The following is a 22,600-nucleotide window of genomic DNA, read 5'->3' as shown; positions in this document are numbered from 1 at the left end:
CCATACCCAAATTTCTTCTTTGGGAAGAATCTTGAATTAGGTGACCTCTAAGCTCCATCTAACCTAAAGATTATGATTCTAAGATATTAAATATTGACAGACAAATAATGTGAACTCAATAAATATTTGCTGAAATTAAACCAAGTTGAATTCAGGAAATAAAAAGTTCTGTATTTTATGACTACAGGTTATCTAATTCTCACAGTCAAACAGCTGTATGAACTTCCTTTCCTTTGAAAGACTACATTTGCTCACCACATTTCTGTGTTAAAGTCTATGAGGTAGAGCTCATCTTACTACCATATTTTAGAGGTTAAATTGCCTTCAGTGGTTCATTTTACAGTGTTTTCCCCCAATATTTTCATGTCCCAACAAAGAGTGTTCAGATCTCTTATCTGAAAATAAATTGCCTGAACTTGATTGCATATAGGATCACGAACTAATGAACATTTGTTTTTGCTTAATAAATGTATGATTTTTTTCTAGCAAAGATGCTTTATGATCTATGATCCTTAATGAACTAGTTATTTGAAAAACTATCAATGAGTTTTCTTCAGTTGGTTAAAATATCCCTCATCCATTTCACTAGTTCAGACATCTTTGTCTGTGGTCCTCATTCACAGTGTTTAGTGAGGAGTTGATAAAGAGTATTGTTATGGAAGAATAATCAACAACATAAGGGACAAGGATCATAGAAGTAATGAAAAGATTTTTTAGCTTCAAAAAATAAGTCAGAAAATGTGAGAATCTTTGGAAAGGAAAATGAAGTCTTGCTTTAGCAGAAATGTATCTGTATAATACATGTGATATATCCTTATGGAAGGAACCATATTTATTTATGACCATGAATACAACGATAATATTCTGTATAATAGTTTTATAAAATAAACTCAACAATGTACTTGGTATTCAGTTACTTAAAAATATCAAAACTAGATAATTAACATACCCACATTACATATTCATATGTTATGAAAATTAAAATTATTTTAAGTACTATTTTATTTTATCAATTTGTTTAATCCACAAGGCAATCCAGATATTTTGAAAACTGATTATATAAAAATATTATCAGGATCCCAGAATGGCTTTCTATATTTTTTTGTGACTTAAATATTTTAAGAAGTCAACTGAGCATAAAATTGTTATTTTGGGTTTTTATAATGTGAGGACAGAAGGCACAATTATTAACAGATTAGGCAATTCATTTGTCTCAGCATGGTAATTGTAATTCAATAAAAACATATTTACTGACTTGTTAATTTTTGCTAACCTAATTTAGAACTTGCTTTGACCTTTTCTATTCAACTACTGTAACTGTGCTATGACCTAATTAGGAAAACCTCAAGAAACAATAGTTGTGAAAAGTAAAACTCACAAGACAACAAGATGGCAGAATAGGTAACCATGATACCAGCCACCTCCTGCAACCACATCAAAATTACAACTAAAATACAGAACAACCATCACTCAGAACCTCCTGAAATCTAGAACAGAATTCCTATAGTGAGGGAAATGAAGAAGCAACAAGACCAGTAAGAAGGGTGGAGATGAGGGTGGATTGGGTTGAATCCCGGAGACACGGCCCCAGCCTACACCCAGTGCCACGGGGTAAAACCGGGAGGGATATCTTATCAGTGAAGGATTCCCAGAAGAACAAGGGATCCCAGCCCCACAACAGCCCCCCCTGCCCAGGGTTCCAGGGTCAGGAAGAGAAGTCCCCACAACTTCGAACTGTGAAAACCAGCAGGGACTGTCGCTGAGTGATGCAGAGGCTGCAGGAGTCCTTGGCAACTTCTCTTAAAGGGTCAGCTCACAGACTCAGTAGCACTCCCTCTGAGCTCTAGCGATGGGCAGCATCTTGAAAGGAACCTGGGACATTTGAGGAGGAACTAACTTGCCTGAAATCAGGATGAGAGCTGGAGGGGCAGCTTTCTCCCAGACAGAAGAGCAAGCAGAGGCCATTGCTCCTTTGGTGAGCCCTCCCCCCATGGAGCCAGCAGGCAGGCACCATATTTGAATCTCCAGCACCTGATTCACACCTCTCACCCCACCCTGGTGATTCCCAGAGACCCCCGACCCTCCCTACTTGCAAGCTCATCCAAGCCAGTTCCAGGGGCTTTTCTATGCAAGTGGCCTCTCTAACTTCATGCTTGGGACTACCCTAAAATCCCTCAAACAAGCAGCGGCTGGCTTCATTGTGCTTCATACTCTTGATAAGTGGCCCTAAGCCTGGCACTAGTGGCACCCTGCATTGGTTCATAGCTTGGCTTCTCCTGGACACCTCCAAGCCCAACACAAGTAGCAGCCAACTATGGTTTGCTGTGTAGCTCATGCTGGGTGGCCCTGGGCAAGGTACAGGCAGAGGCTGACTTTGCACCTCCAGGGAGGTCCCAGAGACAGTGCACCCGATGGTCAGACTCAACCACACTGGATTACAACCCTACCACATCCACGAATGACACACTCAAGGGGCAGACTTGGTGAACACCAAAGCTCCACTGAAGTAAATCCTGCTCCATAGGGGTGTCTCCAGCACAGCAGCTCTTTGGTTGTAGTTGCAGCTGGTCCTCACATCCAATTGGCCTGGGGGTCAGTTCCTCCCAGTGATGCCAACAGCAACCAAGGCTCAACTACAACAGGAGAGTGCACACAGCCCACACAAGGGAGCATCTAGAGGGCCTAGCTTATGTGGCTGGGGAGGCTGACCCCACAGGACACCTAATACACAAAGTCACTCTACAAATCTCAGGAGACATAGCAGCTCTACCTAATACATAGAAACAAACACCTGGAAGCAGCCAAAATGCAGAGGCAAAGAAACATGTCACAGGAAAGAACAGAAGAAATATTCAGAAAAAGAACTAAATAGAGCCAAGCAAGCTACTAGATACAGAGTTCAGAATAATGATTATAAGGATGCTCAAGGATCTTAGTAAGACTATTAAGGAAACTAGTGAGATCATCAGTGACATAATAAAGTACCAATCAGAAATGAAGTCTAAATGAAATAAAGAATAATTTACAGGAAATCAGCAGTAGAGTAGAGGACACTGAGAATCAAATCAGCAATTTGGAATATGAGGAAACAAAAAACACCCAAACCAGGAGAGCAAAAAGAAAGAATTCAGAATTATTAGGACAGTATAAGGAGTCTCTGGGACAACTTCAAGCAGCCCAACATTCATGTTATTGGGGTACCAGAAGGTGAAGAAAAAGAGCAAGAAATTGAAACCTATTTGAAAAATAATGACAAAAAATTTCCCCTACTTGGTGAAAGAAATAAACTTAAAAGTCCAGGAAGCACAGAGAGTCCCAAGCAAGAGGAGCCCAAAGAGACCTACACCAAGACACATTATAATTAAAATGCCCAAGGTTAAAGACAAAGAGAGAATCTTAAAAGCAGCAAGAGAAAAGCAGTTAGTTACCTACAAGGGAGCACCCATATGACTTTCAGCTGATTTCTCAACAGAACCTTTGCGGACCAGAAGGGAGTGGCAAGAAATACTCAAAGTGATGAAAAGCAAGAATCTACAACCAAGATTACTCTACCCAGCAAAGCTATCATTTAGAACTGAAGGTCAGATAAAGAGCTTCACAGATAAGATAAAGCTAAAGGAGTTCATCACCCCAAATAAGTATTACATGAAATGTTGAAGGGTCTTCTTTAAGAAGAAGCTAATGAACAAAATAATCTGACAAACAAAATAGACCCGGAGACACTAAAACATGCAACAGACAGTTGTATCTCAGAGGGAAGAGGGTTGAGGGGTTGGAGGGTGGGAAGAGATTGACCAAGGAAGTTATATGCATAACCCATGGACACAGACAATAATGGGGTGAAGGCCTAGGGAGGGGGTGAGAGCAAGGTGGAGCGGTTCAATGGGGGAAAAATGGGATACCTGTAATACTTTCAACAATAAAGATAAATTTTTTAAAAAGAGAGACAATAGTTGTTTCTTATGATTAAATATGAAGTGAGAACCTAGTCACACTTTTTCAGTTCACAGTTTGTTTTTATTCATTTACTTAAAATAAGACTGAAAATATTTTGTTACTCTGTTCAATATAGTCAAAGAGTAAAAGACCTTTTACCTATATGATATGTTTTTGATTGGTATATGTAGAAATATGCCAAGTTAAAGTAGATTATGTTGTGAATTGTCTAAAACGTGAAACATTTTCTCAATAACAATGTTGTAAATGGTGTTCAGATACACTGCTAGTTCATAAAATGTGCTTATCATATGTAGATATGCTGTTTAGTTGTATTAACAAAATGTAGAATATCACTCTATTCAGTAAATAAGATAAAAAGTAAATTTGAAATGTAACTTTAAGTTATGCTTGAGATAACTTAAAGAGGATGTTGATCCTCTTATTTTATTAGAGGATGTTTATCAAGGGCACTAAATTTATGGCATTTATAAAAGGCACTTTGGGGTAACTTTTTGAAATATAAATTTTAAAATAGTTATTTAATTATTTATTTTTATCAAATTATAAATTAATAAATTTTAATTGCAAAGAATTTGAATATATTAAAAGCTGAGAGGAAAAAGAAACCACTTGAAATTCTACTACTGAAATATAACCATTTTTATTATCTATATATTAGTTATCTATTGCTGTGTAACTTGTTTTTACCACAAAATTGTCCTTCAACCAAAGATTATGTTTTCTGGAGCTGTTAATTTGTGAATTATAACTTTTTAATTAAAAGATGTATTCTTAGATTTATTTTTAAAGTTATCATCACAAATAAAAATATAGGGCTACATTACTTGCTTACTTAACCTTAAGAAATATTTTCCCTAATTTAAGTGTATCCTGGATATACCTATATCTTACGATATGTTGAAATTCATGTTTTACTGAAATAATGCACTTACATGTCTTATATCTCTCACTTGAATGTAAGTTCTGGGAAGGGACCTAATCTTATACATCTTTAATCTTGGAATACTTACCACAGTATTTAGTGAAGAAAGAGGAGAAAGAGATACAAAAGGACAATACAATGAAGGAGGAGCAGAAGGGGAAGAAAAGGGCAAATGACTGAACTCTTATATGACTTGTTACAATTTACCACTTCAAAACATTGTTTTGGTAAGTTGCTATGGTTACTGGAGCAATATGGTTAGTAAACCAAAATAAAAATCTACACTGATACAGGATGTTGATATAGTTCTTTTTGTTCATAGCTTAAAAAAAAAAAAAAAAAAAAAAAAGTGTTACATTTTGTCTCATTGCTTTGTGTTAGCCTTTATTTCTTAAGAGCGTAGTGAAGGCAAACAGCTGTTGAAATTATGGGTTTCACCCCTGAATGTTATTAATCCTAAAAAAAATCATATACTGTGGTTTGTGTGAGCACCTCTTGCCATCAGTTTTTCTATAATGAACACTTGCCATCAACAGTGATTAACCTTTTTACTCTATTGAAGAAATATTGTAGACTCTAATTGACTTTCAAGAGAAACAAGTCATCAGATATTTTTATTCCTGTGCATTATAGTGGACATGGCAGTTAACCATCTTCAATACTGTACTGACATCCAAAGGTATTGCCATCACTGAGCCATATCACTTTTGATGGATGCGAAGAAAATTCAAATAGATGGATGTGTATGTGGCAAAAATGCCTTTTGTGAAATAAGAGAAAGAAAGATTGTGTTTAGAAACACAAAATAACTCGATAATAATAATCAGAGTTTTACTAACTAGCTATGTAATCTTGCTTTCACCTCTGGACCATTGCTTTACAATTTTTAAATATCCTGGATTAGAATATCTTAAAATTTTCTTCACCTCCAAAATTTCATAGTAACTCAGACATACAAACTTAAGACTAATTTAATGGTGGAAACATCAACAAGGAAAGGGCTCTTGCACTAGGAAATACAACATATTTGAATCAATGTGGCAGGAAGTAAATATCAAAGATTGTAGATCTGGAAACAGCCCAAGTGCCCATCAGTAGATAAGTGAATAAAAAAAGCTGTAGTACATTTACACCATGAGATACTATGCAGCTATAAAAAAGAAGGTTCTCTTACCCTTTGGGACAGCAAGGATGGACCTGGAGAGTATTATGTTAAGTGAAATAAGCCAATCTGAGAAAGACAAATACCACATGATCTGGTTTATATGTGGAATCTAAGGAACAAAATAAATTGATGAACAAGATAGAACTACTGACATGGAAGCATGAAACAGACTGACCGATCTCAGAGGGAAGGCAGGAAGGAGTGTGGGAAGAGATGGACCAAAGGCCTTATAAGCATATTGTACACAGCCCATGGACACAGACAACAGAAGGGGAAAGAACGGGGGAGGGGTGGAAGATGGAGGGAGGGGAGAAATGGGGGACATCTGTAATGCTTTCAACAATAAAACAAATTTTTTAAAAATTGGACAATTAACTATGCTTACTCTTATAGAGATAGACTACATCTCAGAAAAATCTTGGTTCCATTAATCTGAAGCATATGAAACTGCCTTTTGTGTGGATCAAAGCTGGTCAAACATAGACAATTTAGTATGGTTCAACTTATTTCTAGTGAGTGCCTTACCAACATAAACAAGCTGTCATATTTTATTTTAATTATTTTCTGGAAAATAAAATTTTTTTAAAAAAATATATCTTTTATTGATTTCAGAGAGAGGAAAGGAGAGGGAGAGAGAGAGAGATAGAAACATCAATGATGAGAGAGTCATTGATCGGCTGCAGCCTGCAACCCGGGCATGTGCCCTGACTGGGAATCGAACCCTGATCGCGTGGATCCTAGGTCGACGCTTAACCGCTGAGCCACGGCCAGCCAGGCGAAAATAAAAAATTTTAAATAAAGTCCCTAATACAGAAAGGGGTGCAACATTTTATATATGGGAGTGAGATATTTTGAAATCCTTAAAAAATTAGATCTCATATAAATACTGTGCAACTGGAGTGTCCTGTGAAAAAGATATAGTCTTCTTTGCTTGATGAAGGCTTTTGAGTCAGTATTGGAATTCTTTATCCAGTAGTTGTCCTTTTTCTATATTTATTTGGATAAACTCTGTCTTAGCAAGATTCTCCCCAGAGCAATTGATCTTTTTCTCTGTAGCAAGATCAACCATAACTGGAACCTGATATAACTGCCTTTTAATTCATTTTTAAGACACTCCCAGCTAACCTCTTAGCCGAGATATGCTGCATTTACATGTTTTGACATTAGATACACTAGCAAAGAACTAGGTTATAATTCAAGAGAGAATTGAGTCTATTATTCACTCCAGGACACGGGTGGCCCTGTAGTTGAGACTTGATCTTTCCTATCATCAGCCTACTTACTAGAAGCAAGGGCAGGGGGGATGGATGATGGAAATCTGTAGTCCCACAGCTGATTCTAAATGGTTTTATCTGCAGGCTGGCAGATGTGGGGTATTTATTTATTTAAATGAGATGACTCGAGAACCTAGGTAAAAGCATGGATTTATGAACACACACACACACACACACACACACACACACACACACACACTTGCTTCAGGATCCAGGCAGATCTAAGGTATATGTTATAGAAATACAAAAGAAAAGTAGAGTTTGTGATTAAAAAATAAGTTCAGAAAGTTCATTAAGATTTATTATAGGTCCCAAATTTTGTAGTCCCAAAGTTTAACGACAGATGGTGGTGTAACTCCACCACTTTTGCAGCCTCTACATTCAATTTGTCGTTGTAACATTACCCTTGATTTGACTTCAGTGAAACTAGAATTTTCTTTTTCCTAAAATGTGTCTGGGAGGAGAGGAGAATAGAAGAATGTCTAAAAGAAGTCTGTTTATTTGCTTATCTCCAGAAAATTGTAGTGGACCTGAGAAATAGAAACCTGATATACACCCATTCTTCTGTGTGAAAGGAAAAAATATTTTACTTTGTATTTAAAGAAGACTTTTGTTACAGGCTATCCGAAGTGAGTAATGCAACTTTGAAGATGGAATTCCACAGGACAACATATAATTTTAAAAATTCACCCCTTTCCTGCTCTCCCAGTGATCTGTCTCCCTAGTTAGTTAAATTTTAAGTATTAACCACAATTACACCAATGAAATGGCTCTGAACAAGAAAAATGTATTTACTGTTTAACTGAAAGTTTTGGAGAAAACAGACCTAAATGTATGAATAATAATTTTTTTTTTTTTTTTTATTACAAATGCCTAAATACTCAGTAGGTTCACTCCAAGAAGCAGTAAGCCAACATTTCTAATGTGTCATTCGGGTAAATTGCTTCCTTTCATCCTGGTCTTAGTTAATCTCATTTGGGGTGGGTTATTTCGAGCAAGATGCCCTGGCAGAGACCATCTCAAACGAATTTATATTTCCCCCGGATCGCAATAGAACAGTGGCTAGGAATTTTGTTGATTCGCGGTTTCATCTAATTTTTAAATCAAATAAATTTTCGTGAGAGAACTTGGAGGGCCACTTGGTGAAAGCCATCGATTACACAGTAGCCCCGTTCATCTTTCCCACTGGAACCTCTGCTCAGGACTTCGCAGACCCACGTGCTGCAAAGAAGGTGAGAGCTGTGGCTGCGACCCTGCGCGGGACTGCAGGGCCGGAACCTGGCTTCCCCTTACTCCTTCCGAGGCTGCTGTGACCGGGTGGGCTGACCAGCCACTTGTACAGAAGAGAATTTTCCTTCGATGTTTGCCGTTTCAGCGTTTTCCTCGGCTGCGGAAACCCGGTTTTCCTATTATTATCCTTGAACTTTAGGGGGAAGTCTGTTAGCGCAGAGCGCCAAACCCAGGCGGGCTCCAACGGCGGCGAGGGAACAAAGCCCGCAGTGTTCCCGGCCTTGCTGAGCCGGGGGTGGTGGGCGAGTTAAAGGAATTGCAAATAAATATATTTTACGACCACCCATCAACAAACTTCGTGCCACCTTGGCGGCTGCTAGCGCCGCGCCGCGTCTGCCGTGCGGCTGGGGCGGGGGCTGGGAGGCGCGGCGACGCGCGGCGCGCCGGGGGCCTGAACTTTCACCTCGGGAACCGGCCGGCCCGGCCCCGGCCGCGGGAGAGGGGTGCGCGCGGCCGCTCCCGCCGGGACTCGCTGTCTCAACTTCCCCGGCGTCTTCCCCGCGGGGAGGGCTGGCGGCCCGGGGAGCCGCAGTAGGTGAAAAGGAGATAATGGGGCGCAGTTGAGCGGGGCACAGGGGGGTCGCGGGCTCGACCTCCCGCTTAGAGAGATGTCTGGCGGGGTGTGCGGTCAGCTCCGAAACACGTGCTCCTCCGACTGTGCGATATGGTTTCGCACCAACGTCGGACGCTGGTAATTTCACCAAAATGTATCTTCGTGTATAGAAAAGTGAAAGGCTAGGTAAACTCGCTCCTCTCCAAGTCTTGAGAACCTAACCCTCTTTTCTCCTCCTTGAGAGCGCGAACGTCTCTTCGGAGTGCCCCGCGCTGCTTTATAACAAACCTTTCCAGTTCACTTTTTCACAACCCTTAAAAAGAAAGGCAAGTAAGTGGGGCCCGTGTATGCAAGGGAGGAAGAAGGAAAAATGTGAACATCTGTAGACCTTTGAACTGTTGTGTTACCTTTATTCACAAACCTTGTGGAAAGAAAGGTAGGTCTTCGTTTCTCCAAAGATTTCAATGCCGTTTGCTGTTCTCTTTTCCAGTAGTTTCAGGTTAATTCAGAGACTCTGGGTTTTACTTAGGTTTGCCAGTGAAGCATAAACGCAAATTACTTAACATAAAATTATCTCCACTTATCAGAAGGGCCATGTGAATATGGCAATTTCTAATTTTAAGGACCGCTTCCTCTCTTCCCGCTCCCATCTTTAAAAAATTCGAATTATTTGTCTACTACTCAGCCTTCATTTCGAAAAAGATAATTTTGTTAAGAGTAGGAACAATCCGTAAGCAGAGCACTTACGGACTGCCTGGAGTTTAAAACTCACAAAAACCACCACAATTCAAAAGCCCAGCTCTACCCCGTTCCTACTTGGCAGGAGCCGTCCTTCCCGGATGGCCCCTTGCCTTATTGACTTAATTCGTTTCTCTAGAAAACCTGGCGTTTTCTTTACAGATGTGGGTGCCAGAGCCGTTCCAGGAGAGCTGCGGGTTCTGAAAGGAAGAGTTGGTACCGCGTGTGTGGGTGCGGGGGTGTAGTTCGCGCCCGCCCTTCAGAGAAAGGGCGCGCTGCTCTTTGAGGAAAAGAAAGACTCAAAGGCAGAGGTTTGTGCAGCTCGCCGGTCTCCCCAGTCACGACCCCTCCCTTCTGCCTACGGAAATGTTAAAGTTGGCCAGGGAGAAGTGAGAGGCCAGGCTTTCTTTGCTCACCAGAGCCTCTCTTGGCTGCAGCTGTCTGGAGGAAAGTTTCAGCGCCGTTCAGAACGCCGCGCTTCTCTACGACTTGCGAGCAGAACCGGAGCTCTGGCCGCCGGCGCAGGCACCGCGCCGAGTGAAAGGTCCCGCGGCCCGCAGGCCGCCGAGCGCCTGCTGCGAGACGGCGGGGAAGGAGCCGCCTGCCCCGAGCCAGTGTGGGGGAAAGGCTGCGGAGCACCCCCTCGCACTCGGGTCACGCTCCCCACTGCGCCGTCCCTGTCATTCCCGCGGCCTCGCGTAGGCCGGCTGGCCTAATCGCGCCCCACTGACAGGAACCCGGACCTGAGTGCTGGAGGCTGCGCGGGTTCATTCCCCACCCGGCGCCTCGGCTTTGAAGTGAGCGCAGGGCAGGCTCTGGAAGTTTCTTCCTTTTTTCATTTCGGTTACTTTTGCTCCCCTCAGTCACTGATGGGACCCATCCCGAAAGCCTAGGACCCTAAAAGTCACAGCTCAGTGACCCCTTTTCAAGCTCCGTCCCCAAGCCAGTGGCACGGGATGCAACCCAGAGAACTTCTAGGCCCAAGTGAGGCAGGAGTCAGGACCACAATGAAGAGTGAAAAAGACACTTGGCCTCTCTGCACCCCAGGCTGCAGCGGCGCAAACCGAGAGAGGAAAGACCAATCAGCGGTTTAACGCACGCTTGAGTTCCCCTTCTGACTCCCAAGTACTTTAACTCCCTGCCACTAAGGGCTTTGGATCCCTTCCAGTTTTTCTGCACTTCACGTGGAATCCCCAGTTTCATTTGCCAGCAGCTCCGTCTGCTGAGAGGACGTACTTTGGGGACTGCCAAGAAGCAGCAGACACAACTCGTCTTTGCCAGTTCAGCATACGGTTTTGTGCTCTTTCCTCCCTGCCCCCTTCCTGGACTGCCTTCTGGGCCTAGAGCTTGGAGGCAGAGCGGGAGCTGAGGAGACGGTGGGGGCGGGGGAAGATCTGGCTCGGAACAAACAACTTCTCCAGCTAGTTGCTTACACAGCAGGTGGACCTGACGTCAGCCGGGAGGCTCTACGGCGGATTTGAACTATTTCTTCGCGTTTCCCATCCATTAAAGAAGTTGTGGGACCGGAGGAAATAAGTGGATGGAGGCGACAGGCTTCCTAACTGGCCTGTTCCAAACCACTTTTTGGATCAACAACAACAATAACTCAAAGTAAAACACAAACAAACAAGTGGTTCTGCAGTACTTCCTGATCCTGTAATGCATCCCTTCCCAACCCAGCCAGTCCCAGGAGGGGCTGCCCCCGCGCAGTGTGTGTACAGTTAGCATTGCCAATAACTCGGGTGCGCGCGCAGCGCTCGCGCTCGCTCTCTCTCTCTCTCTCTCTCTCTCTCTCTCTCTCGCGCGCACACACACACACACACACACACACACACACACACACGCACCACACACATACAGACACACACAGATCCGAGTGGGGGGAGCGGCAGAGCCAGACAGCGCGAGCCTCTGAGAAAGCGCGAGACACGCGGGCGCTTGCAGCCCCTCTGCTGTGCCTACGGCCGCAGCTGGAGGCCGGAGTCACCCTCAGCCTGCTGGCGAGTGCTGGTCCAGGTTATTGATGCAGCAGCCGCCTCCGCGGGCAGCGACTTCCTCTGCTCCCCCACCTCCCCACTCTTGGGTGCGCCCTCTACACGCGGCGGCAGCTGCTGGGACCCGCGCGTGTGTGTTTTGTTTGGGAGCTTTTGCCTCCTAGTCTGCCTCGGGTGCCACCTCACTGGACGCTGCACAGGCGTCCCCAGTTCTGGTAAGTTTCTTCACACTCGAGCGCGCCGCACCTACACACCCCGCCCTGTCCCAGCCACCTCCACGCCGGGACAGGCTGAGACTTGGCCCCGCGCTCCGCCTGCGGTGGCAAGAGGCGGCAAACTTTCGCCCCAGCCTCAACGCACCACCGGGCAGGGCGGGAGTGACTTGCGTCAAATACAGGCTGGGCTCCTTGGGTCGCATTCTGCACCTCACACTACCGCTTGTTATTCTTTTACATTTTAGGATGTGATCCGGGACGGGGGAGTCAGAGAGGGGAGATTGCTGTTAGCTCACGGACGATTTTTAGTTTTGAATATGCAAAATGTTGCCTGGTCTGGACAGGCCGCCACTGGAGGGAACTGCATTTTGAAATATCAAATGTGTGTTTGTTTACTATTTGGTTTTATTATGTTTTCTCTTCCTCCTCCTCTCTCCCACCCTCTGAGGAGAAAGACCAGTAAAAACATTTGCCGGTTGGAAGCACACACTTTATGGTCCAATTGCTGACCTTTATTTACTCAATTGGCAAGTGCACGCTACTTCTGGTCTCTAAGTTGCACACTTGAGCGTACATATTTGAAGTACTTCTCTGGCAACCAGAGGCGGAGAGGGGACACTCCTGTTTCTTGAGTGAAGAAACTCTGGTCCCTAGTGATGCTTGGGGATAATGGACATCGCCACTGCCCCCCCCCCCCCATCACGCTCTTTCCCCAGTCTATGGTTAGCACCACACGGTTCACCAGGTATTGGTCCTTGTCTTACTTATATTTCACTTTGGAAAGGCCTCCTCGCTCTGAGGGAAATCGCTCCTCCGGGTTCTTCAGGGAGGGAATGTGGGAGAGGCGCAGAAACCTTTCGGAGAAAGGGAAGGCTTCTCGGTCGGCTTTTACATGTAAGTTCGTGGAGGCGGGGGACTAGTGGACTGCAGGCGGGCGCGCGGGGTACACTTTGACCCGGGTGGAGCATGCCTTCGTACGCACTTTAGCGGTCGCAGCAGCGCACGTGCGGCCGCGGCGTGGACTCTACACACCGGCAGGCTGCGCACTCCGCCGAGTGCGTCTCTGAGCGCCTCTCCCCGCCCGCAGGCCTGAGTGTGCTCCTACACCTCCACCTCTTTGCAAGCTTCTTAGTGGACCTTTGCCTGCCGTGGGTGTTTGCGCTTGGCTGGAGCAAGGAGGAAAAGTTGTCCTATATCCTCAGACTCTGAGAGCTCTTAGGTAAGTCTTCCAGGACACCTGGTGCCTGGTGTGACACTCATTGGGAAGAAAGGAAGCGACAGGCACGTGAGAATCGGAGGCATCTGAGAGTGTAACCGGTGCGCGTTTTGCATAGGGACGAGTTAAAAGAGGCCGAACTGGACACCGCTCCGGAGGGAGGCTCTTCAGACTCCGGAATACCCAAGGAATTAGACCCCTCTTTCTATTTGTTTATTCAGCGTTTTAACCACCATATTTAAAGCACTTAATGGACAGCTGCTTTCCATAATGGTCCAGTCCCCCTCCCCCCGACCCCTTTTCTCTGGACATATGCAGAAATCCAGTCAGTTTCTTGAACTTGAGGATTATTCCTCACGCACTGTTTGCTTCCAGGTGAGCAGGCATTCAGGACAAGAGGTGAGCAAAGGGGCCTGGGCGAGTGCTCAAAACTGCTGGAGGGAGAAAGGGTGTGACAGACCAGAGAAAGTCTGTGAGGTGCATACATATATAGTTATCATGGGTTCAGAAATGCTTAAAGAGCTGCCTCCCCCAAAGTGCCCTAAATCTCTTTGGAAGAATAATTAAGTTATAGCAGATAAGCCCAGAGAGAAAGTGATGCCCTGGTGTCAAAGTGATGCCCTAGTTGAAGTGGACGTTTTCCAACTGGAAGAACTGGAAGTATTTGAAAAGATTAACTTTTAGAAAACAAAAGTTTGCCTGCAAGGCACATCTTTGCATGCTGTTCTGACTCAAATAGTTTGGTTAAGCAGCTGTGGAGACAGGAGGGGCTGTTTAATAGCGAGTCTATGTTAGAGGTAAAAACTGAAATAAAGATGAGCTTTCAGATATTTTCATCTTCAATTTTGCATTGTGGCATACCCTCGGAAATGTTTTTTGTCAAGGGGCCTGCTTATCTTTTCTGTCACCATGAGTTATGGATAAGTATATTCTCAGTTTATTGGAATTTTTAAATGCAGTGTTTATTTAATACTGCTACACAATTAATTTACAATTTTGATTTATTTATTAATAAGTGGATATAAAGTTATATATACTATGATCATTAGGATCATAAAATTTCATTTCCTCTTTAGAGCTTTTAAAAGTTCTTTCCTTGCTTGTTTCCTTCCTTCCTTTCATTTTTATTACTTAACTAGACCCATGTTCAGTAGTAATTCAGTTTAGTATTTCCTTAAGAAACTCACTAAATCATTGTAATCTGAAAATAAGTGAAATAAATGTTTAATTGTGATTAAGTTACTAATTTTTAAAGAGGAATCTAGAAACCTGATGATAAATCCCTGTAGGTGAGAGAGGACACTAAATTTTAAAAGATCACTTTAAAGTTTACTTTTAAGTAGAATAATTTTTAACATTCAATTTAAATATGAGTACAATAAATGCTTTTTAATACACAGATTATTAAAATGTTACCATTACATTAGAATGAATACTAGAATAATCAGAGGAAAACATATACAAATAATTATGAACTATGTAAACTGTTTCTCAGAATTCCCCAATTTATATTTTAGGATTCAGATTTATGGAAATTATAGAACTGAAAATTGTTTTTTATAGAGTCATACCCTAGAATGAAAAGAGACCTTTGATTGAGTTTTATGAAATGATTTAACTATTGTATCTGAGCAAATAGTCATTGGAGTTGTTGTTTTTTTTTTGGTTTTTTTTTTACACTCATAATAGTACATTGGTTTTGCTTTAAAAAAATCTTGTAATATTCTAGAAACCTAAAATAGAAGGAAATTGTATGTGACACACCATAAAAATAGGAGAAAAAGGTAATCATTAAATTTACAGATAACCTGTATTGAGAAACAAAAATTTTGTGCAAAGAAGAATTCAGAAACACAAAATAACTCTTTGCAGAGTTACAGTACTTTTTATAAAGTACTAGAATTACATTTTATGAAAACTGTATTTGAATATATGAAAATTACTTTATGGTTTGATTGAGACTCATAGAGGCATATAATAATATAATCAATGTACCAGACTTTTTATCAGGAGAGAATATGATGGATACAGAACTTAATTACATAACATTATTTATAATATTTAAAAGGATTTATAGCTGGTTCTGTCATCACTCTTGCCTATTTTTGTGTTGATAGTATCATATTAATTCAGCTATTAGTTATAGTATTGATAAAAAACTGAATAATGGACATGGTCATGTGTTTTCTGCCTCTCTGAATTAAATCAGAAAGAGGCTATTAACTTAGTGAGTTATCACAAAGAAGTTCTCTTGATATGATTGTTGCTAGGTAAAATTTTAAATCACAGTTGAATTCAGAAATAATATCAATTTCATTAGAATTACTGAATATTAATTATTGGTACACTCAAACTTTTTGTTTTCTTTACCTTTGTTACAAATAGTAGTACTCTTAATAGTAAATGACTGGATCCAAAATGTTCTAACCAGTGCCCATATTCATACTGCTTTTTGATAAAAGAAAGCCTATTTCTTAAACTAAGAAATCTTAAGATTTGCATAGACTTTGAAAGTAACCTTATTTATATAGCCCTTAATTTATAGAGTTCTAACAAAGGTGATCAAATTCAACCAAGAAAGATTATTTTTTATATTCTTGAGGCTTCTGAAAAAGTAATTCAGGTGTTTGTAACTTTCTTTAAGCATTTCAAGGTCTGTAGACAATTCAATTTCATATACCGTAGTTTAGTTCTGTTTCTTCTTTAGATGACATAAATATTTTCTTAGGTTCACTTATTTATCTCTTAATACACTTGAACTCCAGTCATATCACTTCCATAGTCTTTATCAAGTAAAATAATTTAAGTTTTTTGGTCTTTTTTTCATGAGACTTAGGTTATTATCATTGCTTGATTATGGAGTTGTTCCAAACTTTTAACTTCATTTGTTTTTTAGAACCTTCAAGGGACCCCATAGCTGTGTTTTGTTTTGTTTTTTAACACCTTAACTAAGCACAATTAGGAGGGTTTTCTAAAAATACCAAAATACCATTGTTGTGTTTTTTTAGCCCAGCATTGATTATAGTAGAATGCTCTTTCCTTTGGAATAATTTTTCTTGTAGATATTCTTACCTATGAAAATAAATTGATATTTCTAGTTGCTTATTATGCCTTGTTATTACCTCTGATGTCTTTTTGCATATACTCTTTTGTTCTGCTCAGTATTTACCCATCTCCCTTCTCCAAATTTTCCAGACAAATTAAAAAAGAGAGTAACTTTGATGAAATATAAATAAGTATTATGACTAAGAAGTTAACTTTAGCATATTGAAACTCTGGAGAGAGGTCTTTGGAGACGATTTAGATTTATCATGTTCTAAAACTATTAATATTAAATTGAAAAAGTAAACTCATATATGTGGGGACTTATTTCTAGTAGTAGCATTAATTAAAAAGATGTTTTGCTAATTTGCTATTATTAATTATTAGCCTAGTTATTTTAGGGGTGTAATCTCAATTTTATAATGGAGTAACTAGGAATTTGGGTTTATCTATACAAATTCTTGCATAGCAGTCAAATTAACAGCATATATCTATGCTCTAAAATGAGGTATACTGGCATCACCACCATTTCATTTTAAAAACAATATTATATTTTAATGATTTGGAGCTTATGATTCACTTTTAATCCTAATACTTTTTCATTTGTAATTGTGAACATTGTTTACCTTCTCCAAATTGACTTGTGTTTATTATTCCAACTTGCTTTCCATGAACAATTTGAATTCTAAAATTCCCTCGATTTATATAATTTTATCTAAAATGCATTTTTTTCCAAGATGTATCTATTGGGATCCAGGTTCAACCTTTTGAATTATTGATATTTGAAATATGTGTTCTTTTATCTATACTGTACTGATTGAATTTAACTTTCCAATTAGTTGTACAGTTCTCTCTTCCTGCAATCTAACAAAGATCTCTAGAACATACCTTTCCATTATATTGATAAACATGTCATAAGGAGCTGATGTCTTAATTCCTTTCTACTGTGGCAAATTATTTTCATTAGCAAGAGTATATAAAAAAATAAATGTTGAAAAAGCACATTACTGTGAAGTAAATGAATTCCCAGGAGTTCAAAAATTCTCAGCATTTTTAGTTTATTAATGCTCTTCAATCTCTTCCAATTTCTACCTTGGACAGCTTAAAATATACTTTATGGAAGATAATGTTGATGTAAAAATTATTTACATTTTAGTGTTTATTTTTAAAGATCTTCCTAATATAAGTCTAAAAGATCATACTATGAGAATGTCATAATTTTTTTAAACAGGTGAAGAAAATTAACTTTGAATTCCTCAAATAAAGGGTGCTGTGAGAAAGAGCATAGAGTTTTTCTGATGTTCATTTATTTCTTTCCTCTCAACTTTTATGATGGCATTTTCTGTGAAAGCTTTTTATATCATTTTAATTTGGTATCATTTTAGTACATTTGCACAACCACAGCCATCACTTTGCAACTTTTTCTCATTTTAACAAAAAAACAAACTTTCTAAAAAATGTACTTTGGGGGTTAAAAAATCAGTGATAGACATATTTTGGAGAAGGCATATATAAAACTTTCCACTGGTAGATAGTAAAGAGATTCTTATAGTATACTAATTCAAATATCTTAACATCTTAACATATGCACTGTCATAAAATCATCTCATTTTAAAAAAAGATCCCCAACATCCTTAGGACCTATTTCTCACCATTACTTCACATAAATTTATGTTCCAGGATTTGGTTGATCTGTATTTGTATACCTGAAGCTAACCCTTCACTTCCTTTTTGTCTTCAATTTTTTCTCTTTCTCAGTCTGCCTTTAGTTAGCTCGATGACATCCAAAAAATCTCTCGTTTTATACATCTAGTACAGCCATTGTTACCAATCTAATCACACTGATCATTGTCTCCTACCTGAATTGCTGCAATAGCTGCTTAGTTGATCCCCCTTCTTTCTCAAGGAACCAGTTTATTTTTCACACAGCAGTGACCTTTTAAAAAATATGTCTGTTTATGTCATTATTTTGTATAAACCTAATAGCTTCTTATGTCTCTCAGAATGAAAGAACAAAGATTTTACATAAGTTCTGTATTATTTGACCCCAGCTACCTATCTGAAATTATTTCCTAACATTTTGCTCTTATTCAGTCAATCCTAGACACACTGGTTTTCTTGGTATTCCTCAAAGTAGAATAAGCTGATTTTAACCTTAGAGTTATGCTCTCTGTTATTTCTGTCTAGAATGCTCTACTCTTAGGTAGCTTCACTAACTTTTGGTGTCTACTCAAATGTATCTTTATTACAGAAGCCCCCTCTGAAGGTCTTATATAAAAAAGAAATCCTCATTGATCATGCTCTATCACCTTTAGCATACATTATTTTTCTGCATAACATTATCATTAACTGGAATTTTAAAATTTATTTATCACCTCTCCCTTGAATGAGAATGTATAGTCCATGGAGTCAGAGAGTTTGTTTTAACTGTTCTAACCCACTGCTTAGAACATTGCCTCATACTTGGTAGGAACCCTAAAACTAAATATTGAATGAAGGCATAAATGACTTGTTGGAGGCCCAAGAAATTACTTCTGTCTGCATCATTGTCTCACTTGTTTTTTATGTAATTGGAATAACTTTTCACCATACTTATTTCATGCCATATCTCACTTGGGATATTATATTTTTACTATAAGTTTACTATTATATTGGCCAAGACATAGTTCTCATGTCAGGTGGGTATACTTCAAACTCAACTTCCTTTATCTCTTTTATTCTTGATCTGAAAAACATTTAACTTTTGAAAGTTGTGTGTGGATGGGTGTTCATGCTTTTGGACAGCAAAGGCTCAATAGTTGAGTGCTTTAATATAATAATGCTTGGCAGAATTTAACACAGAGTATTTAATCATATTACTCATCATATCTTAATATGAATAGCATAAGTAGTCTAATAGATGTTTCTAATGGCTACACTATTAATACAACATGGGCATACCAAGTATTTCTGGTATTGTCTTTGGGTAAAGATGGAGGGAGGTGGGTCAAGCCAAGGTCTCACACAGCGTAAGTTTACAACTCTCTCTCTCTCTCTCTCTCTCTGCCTCTCTCTCTCTCATGCTTTCAATATCCACCTTTAAACAGAGCACATTAAAGATTTATGATTGATGGAAAGTCCATTTCTCCAAATTTAAAATCCCACTCTTTAGCTTGTTCAAATTGCTTTTGGACACCTATAACTAAAGGCATGAATAAGTGATACAACTTTCCATATACCACCACACAAATATAGATAATTTCTTATAAACCTAATGCCCTATAGCTCTTACATTTTATGTCCATATTTTAAATTTGCACTAACTTGCTCAGCAATTTTATTCTAAATATCTTGAGACTATTGAAAGGAGTGTATGATCTTTTCTACTGATAATGAGGAGGAGGTCTCTCTTCTTTGCCCAGTTCTTATTTTTCTCTTTTCCTCTTCTGTCCTCTAGACAGAATTATGAGATCTTTCAAAATAATTCTGGTATCTTATTAAATCACCAATGAATATGTGGTTCTTGGAAAATTCTAAAGCAAGGCAAAGTGGGATTTTAATACATAATTATCCCTCTTTTCTCATTTTAAATAATTACTGTCACCCCTTCTGCTCCTATTCCTGCTCCTTAGCTACCCAGTGCTCTCCATGTTGCCATCTGGGTATTTCAAGTCCCAATGTATTCTGCTTTCTTTGTTCTGAGTAGGGAAATTTGTATTAAAGGACTTCTTTGATGATAATAATACATATCAGAGTGTGAGTGAAAATAAATTCCTCTGGAAAATATGATTATTATCCCAGATAGTAAAATAACCATCTTGGTTTACTACACAGAGTTCCATGTTAAGTGTCAGGAGACCTGCATTCTGGTACTTGGTCTGTCTATAACTACTATGTGATACTGAGTGGGTCATTTCCTCCAAAATTAAAAAGAGACTGGATTTATTTTCAATTGAAATCATTTTATGTGAGGTACATGGAATCAAATTTGAAGCTATGAATATGTTCTCTCCTTAGTACCACATAAGCAAGCAGACACATAAGGCAAACAAAAGAAAAAGATACTGCCTAAAATAAAAATTAAAACCAACAAAAAATTATCACAAATAACTTTGTTTATGAAGCTCAGGGGGCTCAGTTAAAATTTAAAAGTTGTGGGTTTTTTTCTTTGTTTTAGTTTTCTTAGCCTACTAGGTATTTTCACATCATGCCCCTCTTTCTCAGTCAGGAATGGAGCCTCATCTTAAACAGAATGCTGAAACAAGGAGAGGAGAAGGTAGAGTGATGAGGATTTGATCATGTTAGGGTTAAGAAAAATAAATAACCACCTGGAATTCTCTTACCTGAAGTATATATATTAACATTCCATAAATATTAATTTCTTCACCATTTTGCCTTTGTCCTATGCTCATTCATATATGTAGCTGATAGTGGCACCAATCCAGAAATAAAATTAGAGTTGGGTAAGCTTTTTGCTAAACTTTTGTCTTTTTAAAATTAGATATAAAGTTCCCCTTTTTATGCACTTTACATACAGAGACATCCATTTATAGAACCTATGTAAAATACTGGTCCAGTCCATTCTCATTAAAAATAAACACAACTTCCAACTATAGGAGTACTGCATATCTTTGTTATAGTTTGGCTTAAAGGGAATGACACAGGGGTTTTATACAGTGCACCACATAGACAGTTTTTGCCCCAAATCTCTTGAACCATCTTTGTTCTTCCCCTGGGAACTGCTAAAAGAGTTTTTAGAGCCTCATCTAGATCATTCCTTCACTTGTTTGCTGCCCCATCCAACAATCATGCCGTGCATACAATCATGCCAAGTATACATACCCTATGAAGTGTTCCTTTCCATGCCAAATATGGTTTCATTTCTCATTCTGGCTGATTTTCTTGTGACAGTCAGCCCACTATGCAGAAAAACAAGGCAGCAGAGAAGGTTTCTTCTCAGAAGGTAAGAGATTATAAATTGTGATATTTTTTAGCAGTGATATCAGCTTGCATATATTCATATTTCAGTACATTTTGTGCTGTTATATGTTATAGAGAATGTATATTCCTGTAACTAAAAATAAATTTCATCTGACAGCCTGCCTTTATTGTCTCAAATATAATAATTTTAAATTTATATGTGCTTGATCCATTTATATTTTTTACTTTCAGAGAAGTGTGCTTTTATGTTGCCCTCTTATCACTTCTAATTTTTTGCTGTTGTAATTTTCAATAATGTCAGACTATCCCTAGCCTTACATGTCCATTGCTTAAACAATTACACAAATTAAAGAAAGGCAATGCAATTTGTGATTTCTAACTGGTATTTGATTTTATATCTCTGTTCTGTTTGATATCCCTCTAATTGTGTCCCAGAAACATTTCACTTCCATTGGGCTGAAATAATGCCAGATTCTAAAATACTACTATTTACATGCTTACTCATATTACTATATTAAAGGAACATCAGTATATTAAGTTTTGGTTTTATTTTGAGAGGCAACTTGTTTTTCAGATTGTATAGATCAAATTTTAAGTGTAAATGTACAATAATAGAGAATATATAGTAATCTATGAATACATAACTAAAATGTTACTGTTTATCTTCTCATTACTGGAATTACATTTCTTATGAAAGGATATTTAAAATTTGAATGAATGAATCATTTTATTTTTTTACATATTAACTATTCATGAATCTGTGAAAATATGTTTATTTTTAAAAGGCTATTTGGCTATACATTTGATATTTCATTTTAAAATAAGATATTGATTTCTATATTGTAGAAATGATCCTGATCATTTTCTCTCAAAATATTTACTTTCATTGTGTTTATTAGTGATGCAAACCATATTTTAATTATGTTTACAAAGTTGTTTTAAGCCCTTTAATTTTTCCCCATTTTTAAAGATAATTTATGTACAGTAAAATTTACTCATTTTAGTGTAAAGTTTTGTATATTTTGAAAAGCATATAGTTGTGTAATCACTACCACAACTAAGATACAGAACAGTTCCATAATGCTCCATATTTTTCCATGTACTTTTTAGTTAACCCCTCTTCCTATTCTCCAGTTCCTGGTAACCAGTGATATGTTTTCTGTCCTTATGGTTTTGTCCTTTCAAGTGTGTCATTTTTTTTACATTAAAAAGAATTTGAATACATTTGGTATATAACATTGTATAAATTTAAGGTGCCCAACATGTTACTCTGATACATTTATATATAATATGATTGCCATTGTATAAATA

The 22,600-nt window shown here is 38.9% G+C and overlaps 1 protein-coding gene across 7 annotated transcripts in view; it reads left to right on the top strand.

Moving 5' to 3' along the window:
- Nucleotides 1–11,791: 11,791 nt before the first annotated feature.
- Nucleotides 11,792–22,600, top strand: part of FOXP2 (forkhead box P2) — a 664,287-nt gene continuing 653,478 nt past the window's right edge. For all 7 annotated transcript variants that reach the window (XM_081147828.1, XM_081147832.1, XM_081147831.1 and 4 more), the window contains exon 1: nucleotides 11,792–12,111. The gene's annotated coding sequence lies outside the window, so the exon portion shown is untranslated. The remainder of the gene's footprint in view (nucleotides 12,112–22,600) is intronic.

Source organism: Miniopterus schreibersii, assembly GCF_964146895.1.
Source record: "Miniopterus schreibersii genome assembly, chromosome: 9".
In the NCBI taxonomy this organism is placed as follows: domain Eukaryota; kingdom Metazoa; phylum Chordata; class Mammalia; order Chiroptera; family Miniopteridae; genus Miniopterus; species Miniopterus schreibersii.
This window is presented reverse-complemented; position numbering and strand designations above follow the sequence as displayed.